We start from the raw sequence: 10621 nt of genomic DNA, 5'->3' as shown, positions 1-10621 counted from the left end.
ATGATTTTTGTTGCCTTGTCAAGCGATATCCTACTTTTGATGTGTCTCCATATTTAGCACGATATTTCAGAGAATATTACTTGCCTTGTATGAGATATCCTCCCATGATTTCAGATCTTCAATGTCCTTTATGTGAGATATCTTTACATCATTAGGGATCTTTAATATCTTTGATGTGGCTCCATATTTAAAATGATATTCTTTGAGAGAATATTCCTTGTCTTATGCGAGATATCCTCCATGATTTGAGATCTTCAATGTCCTTTGTATGAGATCTCCTTCCATCATTAAGTATCTTGAATATCCTGGAAAGTTCACTTATAAGTTTGTCATTATTAAAACATAAAACATAAATATAGGAGGCTAACAGAAGCCTCAACTCTTCAGAATTTGTTGTGAAGCAAAACTCTCTCTTGATGTAGAACTCCTATTTTTGCTCAACCACCTTTATCTCCAAGTGTTATCATCACATCAAATTCTTCTATTCTACATGTTATTAACACCTTGCATTTATCAACTGCAACAACTTATCCAATGTTGAAATCAAGTGCTCTTATCTCCACATATCTGTGAACTGAACCTTGTCTTCATGTGATTGGACCAGATTGAGTAACATATTTCATTAATTTGACAATCATCAAAACTTCATTGGTCTAACAATTTCACTTTTGCCCCCTTTCTATATAAATACTATAACTGCATTTTGAATATCCATAATATCTAATAAGCTTTTAATGCAGATCCTAATTTTATGTGATCTATGATTCAAATCAAACCTATTTTAGCTACCTACGTTTATTTTTCATTTTCTCAAGGATAATTTTGATTTGGTGAATTGAAACTGCAAGTCAAGATTAGTAATGTAGATGACGAGAGAAAATACTGGTATAACATGATTTCATTTTGCAATAGATAAACAAATTATTAAAGTTAACAAATATAGCTGATGGCAAAGCGGGTTTTCATATAATTGTTTTTTGTAAGGTTTCACGTCACCTCTTTTATAATATTCAATATATTTTTACTAGTGTATTGTCAATTATTACTGCCCCGATTCCACCACCATCTTCAAATCGTACCCAGAATAATATCTTGAAGCCTAAAAGTAAACTTTCTTTTCAGACCCATTTGACACCTACGCCCGTAACCTTCAAACAGGCTGATAAACATGAAGATTGGAGACAAGCAATGAAAGTAGAATATGATGCTTTAATAAAAAATTAGACTTGGGAACTTGTTCCGCGAAACATGTCAACAAATGTTATGGATTGCAAATGGTTGTATAGGATCAAGAGAAAAGCAGATGGTTCTATAGATCATTTCAAAGATCGTTTAGTTTCAAAAAATTTTACGCAACATCCTGGTTTAGATTTTCATGAGACATTCAGTCTTGAGACATTCAGTCTTGTTGTCAAACCAACAACCATTACATTGTTGTTATCTATAGTTGTGCAACGTAATTGGCCAATCTATCAACTTGATGTCAATAATGCTTTTATACAAGTAAAATTAGATGAAGAAGTTTTTATGTCTCAACCCCGATATTTTATTAATCCCCAATTTCCAACTTATGTCTGCAGACTGAAGAAGGCTATCTATGGCATTAAACAAGTGCCTCGGGCTTGGTATAATGCTCTGCGTGAACATTTGCTAAAATTGCGCTTTGTCAGAACAGAATCTTACACCTCTTTATTTGTATGGAAGCATTTGGCTATAACCATTTATGTTCTTGTCTATGTTGACGACATCGTAATCACTGGAAACCATCTAGACATGATTAAATTTGTCATCAATTCCTTGGCAGAAAGATTTTCATAAAAGGATCTTGGCTATCTAAACTATTTCATGGGTGTTGATGTTAAGAAAGTACCCGATGGTCTCATTCTTTCTCAATCAAAATAAATTTTGAAAATTCTTTCTGAACTATATATGGACAATTGTAAAGGTGTTTTCACTATCATGTGTTCCAGTTTAAGTATTCAAGTGGCTGATGGTTCGCCACCAACTGATGCCACACGCTACCAGCATACCCTTGGCTAATTGCAGTATTTGTCCCTCACTTAGCCTAACATATCTTATGCAGACAATAAATTGTCATAATTTATGCATACTCCGACTGATAAACATTGGAAAGCAGTTAAACGAGTACTAAGGTATCTCAAAGAAACCACAAGTTCAGGACTTCACAACCTTCCCAGCTCTAACTCTAATTTGTATATGTATGCTGATGCCGACTGGGCTGGCGATCCAAATGACAGAATCTCTACATCAGGTTACATACTTTTCTTTGGACCAAATGTAGTTAGTTGGTAGTCCAGAAAGCAACGTGTAGTGGATCGCTCGTCCACTGAGGCAGAGTACAAATTAGTAGCCAATGTACTTGTAGAGATCATATGGGTGCGAAACTTACTTTATGAGTTACATGTCACCATTTCGAAGATGCCAATAATCTACTGTGAAAATGTTGGAGTAACTTATCTATCTCACAACCTAGTGTTCCATACTCATATGAAACATGTTGCTGTAGATTTTGCATATGTTCGTGATCAGGTTTACGCTCATCGAGTTCATGTTACTCATACTCATTCTTGTAATCAACTTGTTGATACCTTTACCAAGCCACTGCCTAAAATAGCCTTTATTAGGTGTCATTCCAAGTTAGGCATTGTAGCACCTTACCTAACTCGAGGAGGTGTATTAACTATGTTTATTTACCTCTTATTACTAATTGTTATAATTTGACTAAGTCTTTGATGTTTGGAGCAAATTTAGGAATAGTTTGCTTTAGTTAGTTAGCTGTAGATAATGTGCAGATAGTGCCCTGTACTTTAGGTCCAATTAGTTGTATATTGTGTATTTAAAAGCTTGCTGCCAGAGTTAATAAAATCATGCTTTTGATCTCCTTCTCTGAATCTTTATAGATATTGGTTCTATTGATACGCCCAAACACTACTAGCACTATCCCTGCTACTTTTTCACCATATTAATTCACTAACAGCTTCAACATTGTGCACTTTTACAACCTTCCCTCTATATTTTTGTAGGTGTTCACTAAAATTCCGAGCCCATATTACAAGAATCACATCCTCTATATGTCTTTATAAAGTTGAGGAGGTCGAGAATGGATGAAAAAAGTTGTGTTTTTGGGTTGGAACTCAGAACATGTTGGAGCTGCAGCAACAAGATTACAATAGCTGAGAAGTACATGAAGTACAAGGACTCAAAACAATCAGCTTGGATTAGGAACTAAAGATCTTCTTGGTCGAATGATCCTTGAAGAAAGGATAGGCCAAATAATTTTGATTGATAAAACTGCATCATTAATTAAAATCATTAAGGGCTACTTTTAAGCTAGAACATTTTTAAATCCTTATAATACTATTGTTCAGATGTTTGTAATTTTATTTATGTCATATACATTTTGTTTGCATCTATTTTTTCTTCTATGGCTGGTTTTATTGATTTTTTTAGATTTAATAATGTTATTCTATATGAAATAGTAAGCCCTGTATACTTGGATTACTGCTAAAGTTAGATCTTACATCTGTGTAGTTTATATGGTTTGCATATTTGTTTACTATTTTTTTGTCATTTTAATTTCCTTATTAATTATTGTGTATTACTTTTTTTATTGTTGGCTTTAGCAGTATAGTCAATACTACTATGACCTTTGTTTTGATTAAACTTTTATCATTAATAAATGAGTTTTCTTTATTTGGCATGCAACAATTTTAGACCATATTCTATAAGAAAGATAATGTCTTGAAATTTTGTGTCTTTTACCAATTAAACATTTTAATGGATTAAAAAATTTGAGATATGATTTGAGAGGCAATATCTACAAGATAGTTTTGCATTTATTGTGTTTGACATAAAACATTGTACTTGTGGCATTTCAATATAGACTAATTTAAAGGGTTTGTAATTCTGAGATTTCAATAAATTGTATGGGGTATAAATAAGCATTGTTAATAATCCAATATGCAACAAAACAGTTATGTTGATGGTGATGTACATGATAAAGATATTGGGAGCTTCTCTTTCATTGAAGTGATATGCGCATCACGCGAGTACGTATATTAGTTTCTTTTTAACTCTTACCGTAAAGAATAAATCTAGTGTATAAGTTATTTCAAAGAAAGAGGGTTTCAAGGAGGAGAGGCAAGGATTTAGGAAGAATTTGATGTCTGTTGGAAATTTGCTAGTGAATTCAAAGTATAGCTATGTATAGTAATTTTGTTAAAACTATCACTATAAAGAATAAATATAGTGAATAGATTTGTCTAATTAGGTAATTAATCCATTATATCCTGCAAGACAATCATTATAAGGAATTATTAGTTGATAAACATGAAATATTAAGAGATAAGATGTGATCATGAGCCAAATTCATTCCTTCAGTGCTAGCTCATAAAAATTAAAAGATCACCGATCGTTATGGAAGGACATGAATAATCTCCCTATCTCTACAAGTAACACGTTCAATATTAGGATACAACATTGAAATGAGTAAAACAAGGAGAAAAAAATATGTATTTGGTATTTCTTATCATACGCATAAAACTTGATAATAATATAAGAACAAACAACAACAACATATTCTGTGAAATCCTACGAGTGAGTTATGGTGAGGATTAGTATATGTAGTAATTCTTTTAAAACTGCCACTTTAAAGTATAAATATAGTGGATAAGTTTAAGAAGAGAGAGGGGGCTTGAAGAAGGATAAGCAATGATTGGGGAGGATATGGATGAGTTTGTGCTGGATATTTGTTAGAGTATTCAAAGTATATCTATGATTAGTAAACTTTTTAAAACCGTCACTTTATAGAATTACTATTGTGTATAAATTTGCCTGATTAGGTAATTAATCCATCATATCATGCAAGTCAATTCATCCAATAATAAGAATTGATACATTGATAAACACCACAAATTAGGTAATAAGATATGGGCATGATACCGACTCAATCCTAAAATGCTATGTCATAAAAAGTATTAGAGCATCCAACGACATGTAAGGATGTGAACAATATCTTTCTCAACCTGCGACACACTTAACATTCGGATTCAACCTTTAGCCGAGTTGAAAACTGATAAGAAAAGACACAAGGCATTTCTCACCATTCACATAAAACTTGATTGTACTACAACAACAAACAACAACAATATCCTAGTAAAATCTCACGATTGGGATATTGAAAGGGGAGGGATTGGATTGCTTGTTTTGAGTATTTGCTAGAAAAATTAAAAGATAGCTATGTTTAGTAACTTCCTTAAACGATTAACATAAAATATAGATTTAATATAGATATACATATATATAAGTTGCCTCATTAGGAAATTAATCTTTAATTTCATGCCAGCTAATCCACATAAGAATTGATAATGTGATAATCATGAATGATTAAGTGAGACTAATAACATATTCGGTGAAATTCGAAGAGTGGGATCTGAAGAGCAAGTGCTATCTGGAATGGTTGAACATAAATATTTTGTAGGTAGTGTTTCAAGTCCACTGTCAAATCTAAGAGCTCAACCCTAGACAAATGATGTAAACTATCAATATCTGATTAACAGATAGCAGAATTTTATGCAACACTTGCACCTTGCTTTTATAGTATTAACAGTATTCTTATATAAGGAGTAGCGAGTAAAATGTACATAGATCTTACCACTACCATATGGAATGGAAAAACAGTTTTAAGAGATCGAGTACCACAAGTCAAAATAAGTATGAAAAAGGAAAAACTCCACATTAAAGAAAACATATCAACTAATACGGAACCAACAACAACAAAAAATAGTACAGTAATTGATACATGACGTAGTAGTAATAAACAAGTGTGACTGCCTACGAATGTATCCAGTGAAATCTTATGAGTGGCTTCTGTGGAGAATAAATGTATGGAGTTTTTTGTCCCTAAAAATAACATAAACATAAATCTTAAATCACCATATTTACAAAAGTTTCCACCCTTACAAAGTAATTACAAAAATCACAACTAATTATGAAACATTGTTGGATGTATTGGGTGCTAAATATGAATCTCGACTGACTTAAAATCGAAAAAAATATATCGGGAGTTTATTATATACATTTATAACGGAAATAATGTATCTTCATTAGATGTATTATATTTCTCAATAGACTCAAAATCGAAAAATATATAGTGAGAGCTAATTATGTATATTTACAAAGAAAAAAAATGTATCTTTGTTGGATGTATTGGGAGCTATTTATGTATTTCGACAGACCCAAAACAAAAATTTTTTTAAAATTATGCAAAATATCGGATCTTTTTGTAATTAAGTTCAAAACTTTTGGGATTTATATTGCTTGACCTTTTCCCAAAACTACCACTATAAAGAATAAGGATAGTGCTAAATATAGTGTATTAATTTATGTAGAGAAAGAGTGCTTTAGGAAGGAAAACAATGATTGGGGAGGATATGGATGTGTCTCGGTGTCTGTGTTGGATATTTCTAGAGAATTTAAAGTATTGCTATGATTGGTAATTTTCTTAATCAAACTCTATAAAGTATAACTATGGTGTATAAATTTTCCTAATCCATCATATTATGCACGATAATCCATATAAGAACTGATAAGTTGATAAACATGAAAGATTAAGAGATAAGATGCGAGTCATGAGTCAAACTCAATCCACAAATACTAACTCATAAAGAGTAATAGATCGCCCAACAATATATAAGTATGCAAACAATCTCTCTCTCTCAACCAATGACACGCTTAACAATAGGATCCAACTTTAAACTGAGTAAAAATGCCAAGAAAATACACACGTCATTTCTTATAATACATGCAAAATTTGATGATACTACAATAACAAAAATAATAACAATCTCCCCTGTAAAATCTCACGAATGTATATCAGAAAGGGAGCGATGATTGTCTGTTTTGATTATTTCTAGAAAAATAAAAAGATAGCTATGTTTAGTAATTTCTTTAAACTATCATCATAAAAGATAAATATAATATATAAGTTGCTTGATTAGGTAATTAGTCCTTAATTTCATGCAAGTCAATCCACATAAGAATTGATAGAGTTATAATAATGAAATAATAAGTTATAAGACTAATAGCATATCCGATGAAATTCGATGAGTGGGATCTGAAGAGCAAGCACCATTCGGAATGGTTGATCATAAAGCATTTGTAGGTAATTTTTAAGTCCCTGGTCAAACTAGGGAGACTACCATGGTTTGAACAAAGGATAACAGAGATTTATGGAACACTTGCACCTCGCTTTTATAGTATTAACATTCCTCTTATAATCAGGGGCAGGTAGTAAAATATATGTAGGCCTTACCATTACCTCATTGAACGGAGAAACTATTTCTAGAGCTCGAGTACAACATATCAAAATAAGTATGAAAAAAGGAAAGACTCTAAATTAAAACATATCAACTAATATAGAAGCAATAACAAATACAAAATTGTACAATAATTGAAACATGACATATTTAGTAAAAAAGTCAAGTGTGCCTGCCTATGTTTTGCTAGAAGTACACTTCCAACACACTCGTTTTTCTACTCACAATAACACCATCTCTCATAAATTTTCCCTTCTTTTCCCTCTGTAAAACTCCAGCACCGGAATAATTCTCCAACGGACCTTCACCAGTAACCTATAAAACCCCTTAACCCCTTCTGACCAACCCGAAAATCAAGATAGGTCCAACCTCCTATAGAGTATGTCCAGATACCAGTAGGAATAGCTGGACCACTGGCGCTTGATGGGAAGAATTATTTCGTGCCAATAGCAACGACAGAAGGATGCCTAGTGGCTAGTACCAACAGGGGGTGTAAAGCTATTTATGCTTCCGGTGGCGCCACTAGTGTTTTGTTAGGAGACGGGATGACAGGAGCTCCTGCAGTTAGGTTTGACAGTGCCAAGAGAGCTGCAGAGTTGAAGTTCTTCGTCGAGGATCCAATGAATTTGAGACTCTATCTGAAGTTTTCAACAAGTGAGTATTCTGGTCCTTCCTTCAAGTTCAGTTTTTCCCTTTCTTGAACTTCTATCATGGTCTTCATGATTTTATTGGATTTCTCTGTTTCCTCAATATTTGTCTGTTTCCCATATTAATCAGCATGCCCTCCAATATTATGTATACTAGTTGTATAACTTTGTTTTAATTTGGACATTGCAGATCAAGCAGATTTGCCAGATTACAGAACATTCAATGTGCAATTGCTGGAAAGAATCTGTACATGAGGTTTAGATGCAGCACTGGCAATGAAATGGGAATGAACATGGCTTCTGAAGGGGTACAAAACGTTCTTGAACACCTTAAAAATAAGTATCCCGACATGGATATTATTACCATATCTGGTATACCAGCCACTCTTATTTTTAATTATTGCATTAACTTTTTGTGTTATCCACATACTTAACCACTTGTTAATTGTTATTGATGTAGTGGTGGTACTTTCTACCGACTATTTTTGGATATTCTGGAATTGCTACTCCGGAAATTAGTACATTCATTGTGTGGAACAAAATACATAGTTCATTTTTCTTTTTTCTTTTTTTTTTCTTTAGGTATAAACGTAACAAAAACCCAATATGTTTTGTTTGAACTATGACAGGGAACTATTGCTCCCCTCATGAATGCAAAAAGCCTATAATTATCGCTCCCCTCATTTTGTTCTTCTTGTTACCCCTTGATCCAAGAGAATTATTGCTTGAAGTTATTTGAACAATTACAGGGAACTATTGCTCAGACAAGAAACTAGCAGCTGTTAATTGGGTTGAGGGGAGAGGAAAGTCGGTAGTTTGTGAGGCAACCATAGAGGAAGAGGTGCTGAAGAAAGTTCTGAAAACCGAGGTTGCTGATCTAGTCGAGCTGAACATTCGTAAAAACCTCATTTGCTCCACCGTGGCTGGTGCACTTGGTGGCTTCAATGCCCATGCCATCAATATCGTCACAGCTATATATATAGCCACTGGCCAGGACCCGGCTCAAAATATCGAAAGCTCTCACTGCATCACTATGATGGAGGCTGTAAATGATGGCAAGGACCTCCATATTTCTCTCACCATGCTTTCAATTGAGGTATCCGCTAAACATAGAACATTCACACGTATTCAGTCATCATTGTTTCCTTTGTACACCATCTTAAACTTTTACATGTGACAATTCTAATGAAATCATTTAAAGGGCTTTGACACGACAACTATGCCTCACATACCAAGTATGTTACAGTCGGTAATATGAGTCCTGACTATACTGCTCCAAGTCCATTTAAAGAGATTACTGCTAAAATGTAAGCTAAGATAGTATAGATGAGTCCTTCGTTATTACTCCACTTTCATTAATTCTATTTCCAATCCGCTGTCTAATGCTTTTTTCTTGAGACGAGCGTCTCTTGAAAACAGCCTCTCTACTCCCAAGGTAGGGGTAAGGTTTGCGTACACTCTACCCTCGCATAGGGTATGTCGTCGTTGTTGTTGTTGTTACTACTAAAAAAGTGTTTCTGGAAGCCTGTGTTTCTTCATTGCACTTATAATGCATGTTACTGTTACTTTTCAGGTGGGTACAGTTGGAGGCAAACTGAACTTGCACCTCAATCAGCTTGCTTGAGCTTATAAGGAGTGAAAGGTGCCAACGAAGAGGCTCCAGGGTCAAATGCAAGGCTCTTGGCCACAATAGTAGCAGGTTCGGTACTCGGTGGTGAGCTATCCCTCATGTCTGCTATCTCAACTGGACAACTGGTTGATAGTCACATGAAATACAATAGATCAAGCAAAGATGTTACAAAGGATCCTCCTAATATACAGCTAAATTCTCCTGATCATGCAAGGTGATCAGCATGTTGTGCTGTATCCCATGGTTGTTACCTATTTTATTGTGTTGCTTTGCCAGTTAAAATACAATGTTTGTTTTGATTGTTAATAAAATTTTGTTTTATGGTATCACTTCTCGGAAACTTTACAAACAAGATGAACACATTAAAAAGGAATTAATTACAAGGATAATATAAGAAAATTTTCATTAATCCTTTATTGATTTATTATGGTGTGCAACTAGTATGGATAACTATTTTTAGTAAGATGACAAACTAATTTGAGACTGAGGGAGTACAATCTATTAAATTCATAAATATGATACTGTTGGAAGTGACGGACGCTTATGATCAAAACAACTCCCTCTTGTCCTTTGCCAATCTCTATTGTATTTGAGTAGCAATATTTCAATCAACTATCAGACTTATTCAGAATAACAGTAAACCAAGACAAAATAATTTCATAAGCTTAAGTTTTCGTTCAGCCATGCATGAATTGATAAAATCATCTATGATTTGATATTAATGCTATCTGCAACGACGGATTAATATGAATAATCTATTGTCCAATTTATGTTTTCTCCTATGAATATCTATTATAGTTAGCTCCTATGATTCGCAAATAACTACAATATGCACGAAAGTAGGTAGCATAAGGACTTGACTAACAACCTAGTTTATAAAAAAGTAAAGGAGAAGGCATAAAGACCCACTTAAACTATGATCAAATTTTCAATTACACAATTAACCTTTGGAACGGTGCTATTAGCCCCTTAAGTTAAATATATATGAATAGATATAATTATAATAA

At 33.5% G+C, this 10621-nt stretch overlaps 1 pseudogene; it reads left to right on the top strand.

Moving 5' to 3' along the window:
• The first annotated feature begins 1248 nt into the window (after positions 1 to 1248).
• Positions 1249 to 9940, top strand: LOC107845093 (annotated as a pseudogene).
• The last annotated feature ends 681 nt before the right edge of the window (positions 9941 to 10621 follow it).

This window comes from Capsicum annuum, chromosome 1 (genome assembly GCF_002878395.1).
Source record: "Capsicum annuum cultivar UCD-10X-F1 chromosome 1, UCD10Xv1.1, whole genome shotgun sequence".
NCBI lineage: Eukaryota > Viridiplantae > Streptophyta > Magnoliopsida > Solanales > Solanaceae > Capsicum > Capsicum annuum.
The sequence above is the reverse complement of the archived record's forward strand: the minus strand, read 5'-3'. Positions and strand labels throughout refer to the sequence as shown.